Raw genomic sequence first — 8,537 nt, forward strand, 5'->3', positions numbered from 1 at the left:
ATTACTTAAGAGCCACTAACATATTTGGGAAACTCTTCCACACTCTCATATCTCCGACAACAGTCTGCAGTGCGGTACCATTTCATTCCGGAAATGACTGTTTACCCCTTCACCCATATTTCCCATCATATCAAGTGAGAAAAGGGCAAGCTGAATTTCGGACAAGTGATGCATTTTAAAACCGTGCTGAGTAGTGAGAATAAGCTTTTTGGTCTCCAGAAGTTTATTGTATTCGAACTCATATGTTCAAGGATTTAGCAGCAAACCAATGTTACGGATATCGGTCCGTAATTATGTGACCCCGTTCTTTTACTCTTCTTATGTACTCTACAGGAGTCAACTGTGATTTTGTCCAGTCGAGAGATTCGCGACAAATGCAAGCTAAGTAAGAGGCCAATGCCATAGAGTGAAACCGAATTGGGATTCCATCCAGACTCCTTCAGTTTCTCTACGCCAGGGATGCTTATTAGTATGTCGTCCACATGTGATTCTGTTCAAAAATGGTTCAAATGGCTCTGAGCACTATGGGACTTAACATCTATGGTCATCAGTCCCCTAGAACTTAGAACTACTTAAACCTAACTAACCTAAGGACATCACACAACACTCAGCCATCACGAGGCACAGAAAATCCCTGACCCCGCCGGGAATCGAACCCGGGAACCCGGGCGTGGGAAGCGAGAATGTGATTCTGCGCGAAGGTCAAACGTCAGTATGTTCGTACGACTCCCCTGCGTGAACGGTGTCTTAAATGCGAAATTTAAAACTTCAACTTCCATTTCCCTATTTTCCACTGCCTCACCAGACTGGGCAACGAGTGACTGGATGGAAGACTTAGACCCTCTTAGCGATTTTTCATAGGACAAGAACTTTCTCGGGTTCTCGGTCAGATCCGAGAATGGTATGACGGTGGTAGTTGTTGAAAACTTCGCGCTCAGATCTTTTCACAGCCGCACGAATCTCTGCTAACCTTAGCCTGTCGTCATAGTTAAACCACGGTGGGTCTTTTCCGTCCTTAACCCACTTATTGTCCACAGCACGATTTACAATCTGTTCTAACTTTGCCAATAATTTCTCTACGTCCATCACACTAGAACTAAACTATGTTAATTCAGTGTCTAAGTGAGATGCTAACAGCTGATTATCTGCTCGTTCTAGCACAAACACTCTTCTGATTTATTAACTTTCGTACCAATAGTCACTCTTCTGACATCACAATAACTATCGCCATCTACATACTGACGCCATCGATAAGGTCCAGCATGTTTGCAGCTACAAGGTCTAAGATGTTTCCATTGGCTGTGGGCTGGCGAACTGGCGAAGACTTGTCTGTCCATACCCCCTGCAATGAATCAGTAGACGTCCAAGTCTATCCTCGGTAGGTTAAAGTCGCCTACAAGAAGTATAGCATGATCTATTTACGCGCTCCTGACCGTAGCCTTCCTTTGAATGGTTCTAGATCTATCATTGCGAAATTGGGTACCCGGTAGAAACATCCAAAAATTAACTAGGTTTCATCTTGACCTGTTGTTCAAGATCAGATAACTTCACTGTAATATTCAACTTCGATTTCATTAGAGACAATATTTTCGTCAGCTGCAATTAGTACTACCCCTCCTATGGCATCTAATCTCTCTTTCCGATATACATTCCAGAGCTTTATACTTCCGGTTTCAACCAGCTCTCGAACCCAAGAACAATTTGAGCATGAGAACTTTCCTGGACGGCAGTAAAAAAATGGTTCAAATGGCTCTGAGCACTATGGGACTTAACATCTGTGATCATCAGTTCCCTAGAACTTAGAACTACTTAAACCTAACTAACCTATGGACATCACACACATCCATGCCCGAGGCAGGATTCGAACCTGCGACCGTAGCGGTCACGCGGTTCCAGACTGAAGCGTCTAGAACCGCACGGCCACACCGGCCGGCCGACGGCAGTAAATTCGGAAACTTTGTTACGAATACTTCGACAATTTACTGATATAATTTGGACAGTCTGATTTCGCTATCTGCATATCGATTGGCGAGTGTTCATCAGAGTACTTGAAATAACCGCCTAGCCTAAAAGGATTCCATGTCCACTCCACAAGTACTCTGCTACCCGAGGACCTCGCGTAAGCATCGCGAAGACAAGTAATTACTAGTAAGAAGGACTGACAAACATAAGGAGTCACGCAGAGTCGCCGCGCGGTTAGAGGCGCCATGTCACGGATTGCGCGGCCCCTCCCGCCGGAGGTTCGAGTCCTTCCTACGGTGTGGGTGTATGTCCATTATAATTATCTGGGCTGTTATGCCGTGGTCGGTTGATGAATTCTGTGTCAATTCCCAACGTTTCGTCCCCGTCTGCGGGGGACGTCTTCAAGGGGGTCTGTAGCTCGATGGAAGGTCCAACAGACCCATTGGCTCGCTACTGACTGCCGCTAAATTCCGTGTCAGCGCGATCCCGCGCCGAGGCGTGACGTCACGTGTTTTGTAAACGTCAGTGCAATTGGCCGCTGTCCGCTGCCGTCGATCGCCGTTGCCGTCACCCAGTGGTGGACGGGTGGTGCACATCTTCTTCAACGCCGGCATCCATATACCGTTTAATTTCACCCCTCCTCCTTTCGATTGAAATTATTAGGGTGTTTGGCGATTTCGATTGCCTCCCTGTGGAGGCTTTCGTAATATCCGCTTGTGGCCTTAGATTTTCCTGGTTTTCCTGCCGTTTGTTAAAAATGTAACGGAAAGAATAGGGAGGATCTTGACGAAGCGGAATACTACCGTAATTTACAATCCCACCAGGAAGATACGGGAATACCTTAAGCCTGCCAAGGACTCTCGCAAACCATTGGAAAAAGCTGGAGTGTATAGGATCCCATGCAGCTGTGGAGATGTTTATGTGGGTACCACTAAAAGAACTGTTTCAAAACGTTTGGAAGAGCACGAGGGCAATTGTAGAAGAGGAGAAACGGAACGATCAGCCGTTGCGGAGCATGCTTTCCAGCCAGGTAACCATCATATTCGTTTCGAGGAGACGCAAGTACTAGCTGCCACAAGCTGGGAAAATGACATATTTTAGAACTAATATAGAGATGTACCGACAGGCGTTCTTCCCACGCACTACTTACGAATGGAACAGGAAAGGTGGGAAGCATTTTAATGCCAGAAGTACTCTCCACACACACACACACACACTGTAAGGTTGCTTGCAGAGTATAAACGTAGGTGTGTAGTGGTTTGCTGTATACTTATGTAGACGGAGAACAGTTTTGCGGCCAACGTAAGAAATAAGACACTTTGTATCGACTCTCCTTTATGGGTGGTAAACCGCGTACACGTAGCGCTCGATAAAGACGAGTGTGTGCATGCTTGCTAGCGACACGCTGCTGGTGCCGGCGTATCTGCAACTCCAACAGCAGTTCGCTGTCACTAATCCCCTCCTAATGGCAGTTCCCTACGAAGAGCAACACGGCCTTTAAAGAACAGGACCGCGGCTCGTCAAATGAAATCTGAAATTCCTAGTCCTTTATAGCTTTCGTGGAGCCGGAGCTTTCTAGATTTTGTTTGGCGACCCCGGCGACAGAATCCAGATGACGTGGGGTGAGCGCTCCGCGCCGTAGCCTAGTCGCTCGCCGGCTAAGTGGGTGCTATCGGTGGGGTGATTACCGGCGCGCCATCAGACGGCAGTAAACCGGGCCAAGGCACTAAAAGCCGTCGGCAGTCGCATTCCTGGACAGGCGGCGCCGCTGGAAGCGGTGATACCGACGCGAGGCGTTTGTGATTCAGACGTCGCCGGCAGTGCGCAACTCTGTTTGCATTCCGGAAGTCAACACGGGTGCCGTTGTCTATCGCACTCCGGACGGAGCGTGCTCAATGTCGCAAGGGTTCAGTCTGCGGAATCAACGTTGATTTTTATACAGGAAATTTTCATTCTACAACTGTACTAATAAGTTACTATACAACATTTGTATAATTCTACAACAGACTCATATCAGCTGTATGGACCTATAATTGAATGTATTCTTCCGTCGACACTACTTGATAACGGGAATAACCAGACGTGTTTTCCCCTATTCGCTTGGTACCCTTCGTCGCTCCAGGGAAAGGTTGCAGATTCGAGCCCCGATCTGGCGAGGAAGTCTCAAATCTGCGCACACTCTACTGCAGTGTGGAAATTATTTCTGGAACTCCCTCATTTCGAATTTTATCGTCCACCTATGTTTCTGCATACCACTGTAACATAACTTCTTAAACGCTTATTCCTAATTTCGTTTTCCCCCCACTGCTCAATTCACTTCCACGCAGAGCTGAGCACTAGATGAACATTCTCAGAATGTTTTGTTCTCAAATTAAGGCATCTATTTGGTACTATAAAGTTCATTTGACGAGGAATGCTGTCTTTTTCAGTATTTTCTGCTTCTTATATCCTCCTTACTTCCCAGATGCTGAATTATTTCATATAGTCTACTGCCCCCTATTTTGATAAGTTTCTTGCTAATTTCAGTTCTGTTGTTCCAAAATATGATGGTCATTTTTTAGTTAACCCTCAACAAATTCCAAAAATGGTTCAAATGGCTCTAAGCATTATGGGGCTGAACATCTAAGGTCACCAGTCCCCTAGAACGTAGAACTAATTAAACCTAACTAACCGAAGGACATCACACACATCCATGCTCGAGGCAGGATTCGAACCTGCGACCGTAACAGCCACGTGGTTCGGGACTGAAGCGCCTAGAACCGCTCGGTTACCGGCGCTGGCGTTCAGGCTTTCAACAGATTCCGTTTGACTCACTACTAATTTGCCAGTTTCTGTCGAGGCGGGGCTACAAGATGAAACTTTTTATTTTTACATTTTTTCTCCACCATTTGGCTGTATATTACTATATCTGGTAAAGTCAACCCAAAGCGGACTTCACCAGATGTGACTTGCTTGCACAATAATGTGCTGCATTCCTACAAGACGTTAATTTTGTACCGTTTGTATCAATGTTAAGCAGATGTTTTGAACTTTGTATTTTTCATCCTGCACAGAACATAAAAAATGATAATGGTGTAAGAACACTGTCGATAATGGCGTGAAAGCAGAAACCTGTATTGTACAGAAGAAAAATATATTAATATGTAGTCAAATGGCGGTGTACTCTTTTTCAAAAAACACTGTGATTTTAAAATCTGTTCCCTGTGGTGGCTGCCAAGATAGTAGGGGAAAGAGAACAAAGTCCATTGTGTACCCTACAAATCCCGCCTCTAAACAAAGCGGGAATCACAAAAAACAATGTCTTCAATATGCTTACCAAAAGCTGCAAAAACCGATCATCATAATTATTTATTTTTCACAATATCTGAAAAAGAAACACATATTGGTGACGACCGTGCAGCTGTACTAAATCTATGAAATTTATTCGCAGTTGCGGAATCTTTCTGATATGATCTGCATTAGGTATGGAGATATTACCTATTGTTGACACATGAATACCTACTGCAGCTAATGTCAGAAAGATTCCGCAGTTGCGAATAAATTTCATAAATTTAGTACAGCAGCAAGATCGTCACCAACGCCTGTTTCTTAAGACATTGTTAAAAGTAAGTATTACAACCCTCTACGGGCACTGTGACGATCGTAATACTAACGTGGAATACGTTTGTGTCCTTGAAACCCTGTGCCACGAATTCAAGTAAAGTTGTGAGCGGTGGAATCGTATGGGTCGATTCTGGAAGCGTGCTCCAATAGCCGAAGTGGTGGAGGCAAGCGGAAACCCGGTTGCTGGTCCGACAAAAGTTTCCATGTGTCAGCCATAGGTAATATCTCAACACCTAATGCAGGTAATGTCTGAAAGATTCCACAACTGCGAATAAATTTCATAAACAGTAATTATTATAGAATTGCAGATCAGCACTTTATTTCCCTGAAGTAATTATCTAGCAAAAGAAGTAATGACTTTATTACGGTCATCGTACGGATACTGCTTACTTCACTAGACAGTTGTATAGATAGAAGTTGTGGCTGAGATGACGACTCACGATTGAGAAATCAATCATTGCGAAGTCCCAACTATCTATTCCTAACGAAGAATCAGAGACTCAGTCACGAAAGTGTGAAACAAAAAGATAGCTAGAATTTTCCGGATGTAGGGGAAGATCTTACATATAAATAAAGGGTTTAACTTCAATGTACGTCCAAAGTTTCAGTAATCATTTTTCTCAGGTAGAAGAAGAATGAAAAAAGTCATGCGGGCATGTGTTCAGAAATACTTAATTACGTTTAATCATGGCAACTACTAGGATAACACATCAACCTCTTTTTTTACTTCAAATGTTCAAATGGTCTCTTGGTTACAACTGATCACTAAACGAATTAAATCAGGTGAAACGGAACGAGTAGGACGATCGTGATAAAATCGATGAAGATGCAGTGATTTTAAATGATACGAGTGCTATCAGCACAGATATGGTGAGCCGGCAATGTAAGGAGTACGTAGGGACAGCTGATAATTTGTGCCACACAAGGAGGACAGCACAGATTTCCTGTCTGTCGCGAGCAGACGCCTTAACCATGAATCTCCCGGAGGAGACCTACTACTACACGTTCGATACATGTGTCACTTGATGACATTGTATTTTCAGTGATATTGAATGCCGCCTGGTGGCACTGTGGGCACGTCACGTGGTAAGGCAAGTATATAAGAGGTAGAGATGGATTGGGAACCATTCTGGTGACGATGACTGACCGAAGCTCAAATGGCTCTAAGCACTATGGGACTTAACAACTGAGGTCATCAGTCCCCTAGACTTACAACTACTTAAACCTAACTAACCTAAGGACAATACACACACCCATGCCCGAGGCAGGATTCGAACCTGCGACCGTGGCAGCAGCGCGCTTCCGGACTGCAGCGCCTAGAATCGCTCGGTCACAGTGGCCGGCCAGACCTAAGACTGAGATAAGCGACTGTGATGAAGAACAGTTATGGCGTGTCACCTGTGAACGAGTATCTCGGGACCGAGCGAGGTTGCGCAGTGGTTAGCACACTGGACTCGCATTCGGGAGGACGACGGTTCAATCCCGTCTCCGGCCATCCTGATTTAGGTTTTCCGTGATTTCCCTAAATCGCTTCAGGCAAATGCCGGGATGGTTCCTTTGAAAGGGCACGGCCGATTTCCTTCCCCATCCTTCCCTCACCCGAGATTGCGCTCCGTCTCTAATGACCTCGTTGTCGACGGGACGTTAAACACTAATTTCCTCCTCCCTCCTCGAGTATCTCGGAAACGGCGAAGGTGTTCGCGTGCTATTGCCGTGAGCTTCCATGGAAAGTGCTTGAAGTACGGTGAAGCCACGAGTAGGCCACAAAGTGTTGGTCGCCAATGCCTTATCACTAAACGTGGAGGTCAGAGGTTTGCTCGCTCTTTACAAGCACGAACTGTGACAAATCTGGCCACAGAGTACACTATCACAGGACCAAGTGTTTCGGAGCAACCGTTCAGCGCACATTGTCGAAGACAGGATTCCGCTGTGGACCACCGTGGTCCGGATAATCACGTATCTTGTTACACCAGGTCGACGGTCGAGTCCGGATACGCTGTCATCCGGACGAAAGTCTGCCGGAGGAGGAGGAGGTTATGGGCGCTCAACGGCGACATTGTAAGCGGAAAGTCTCCTGAAACGCACTGAACCACGGACGCAGGACGGTGCGAGCAGTATTTCTTATGGGGGCCATTCTGCTGGGTTTCCATGAGATCGGAGATAGAAATCGAAGGCACAGCGACAGATGTGGTCTACGTGAACGTTGCTAGCGACCATCTCCATCTCTTCATGCTGGATATCTTTCCCCATAGCGACGGCATCTTCCAGCAGGATAACTGCCCGTGTCCCCACTCCGGGACCGTGCTACAGTGACTTGAGGAACTTTTTAGTGAACTCATGTCGTTGGTCACTAAATTCGCCTGATCCGAACCCTAATGGAGCACTTCTGGGACTCTATTTAGGCCCCAGCCTCGTGCCCATAAGAAATTGGCTCGTAATTTACAGGAATTCTGTGACCAGGGCGTAGACATTTGGTACCACAATCCTCGTAAATGTACCAAACAGTTGTCGAAACCACATCACTCAAAATCACTTTTATGATGCGTTTGAAAGACGGAGCAACACGCTATTAAGCTGGTTGCCATAAAATTTTGCCTCATCAGACTTCTGACATGTTAAGCCACGGTCCACCATCAGCTCCGTTCCATCGATATTGCTGTTCCCACAAACTCGCGGAGATCCTCTCGTAGTTGTGTCCACAAAAATTGGTGTCAACGTCAGTGAAAATGAATGCTGGAGTCAGTCCTGGATCTGTTAGGGGTTAAGACTACTACTCGTGATAAGCAACAAGTCAGGTGTGGCACCAATTTTTAGTTGTTGTTACACATTCGTTACGTCTGGTCTTGTTGCAGTTTTCAGGTTCACCATCAGGATTTGCTGTGTTGAGATGCGACTCATCTAATTGCCTTATTTACCCGCAGCACCTACTGCTTAAGTGACCGTTACTGTTTCATAGAAGTATTGAAAGCTGA

This window comes from Schistocerca nitens, chromosome 5, assembly GCF_023898315.1.
Source record: "Schistocerca nitens isolate TAMUIC-IGC-003100 chromosome 5, iqSchNite1.1, whole genome shotgun sequence".
In the NCBI taxonomy this organism is placed as follows: domain Eukaryota; kingdom Metazoa; phylum Arthropoda; class Insecta; order Orthoptera; family Acrididae; genus Schistocerca; species Schistocerca nitens.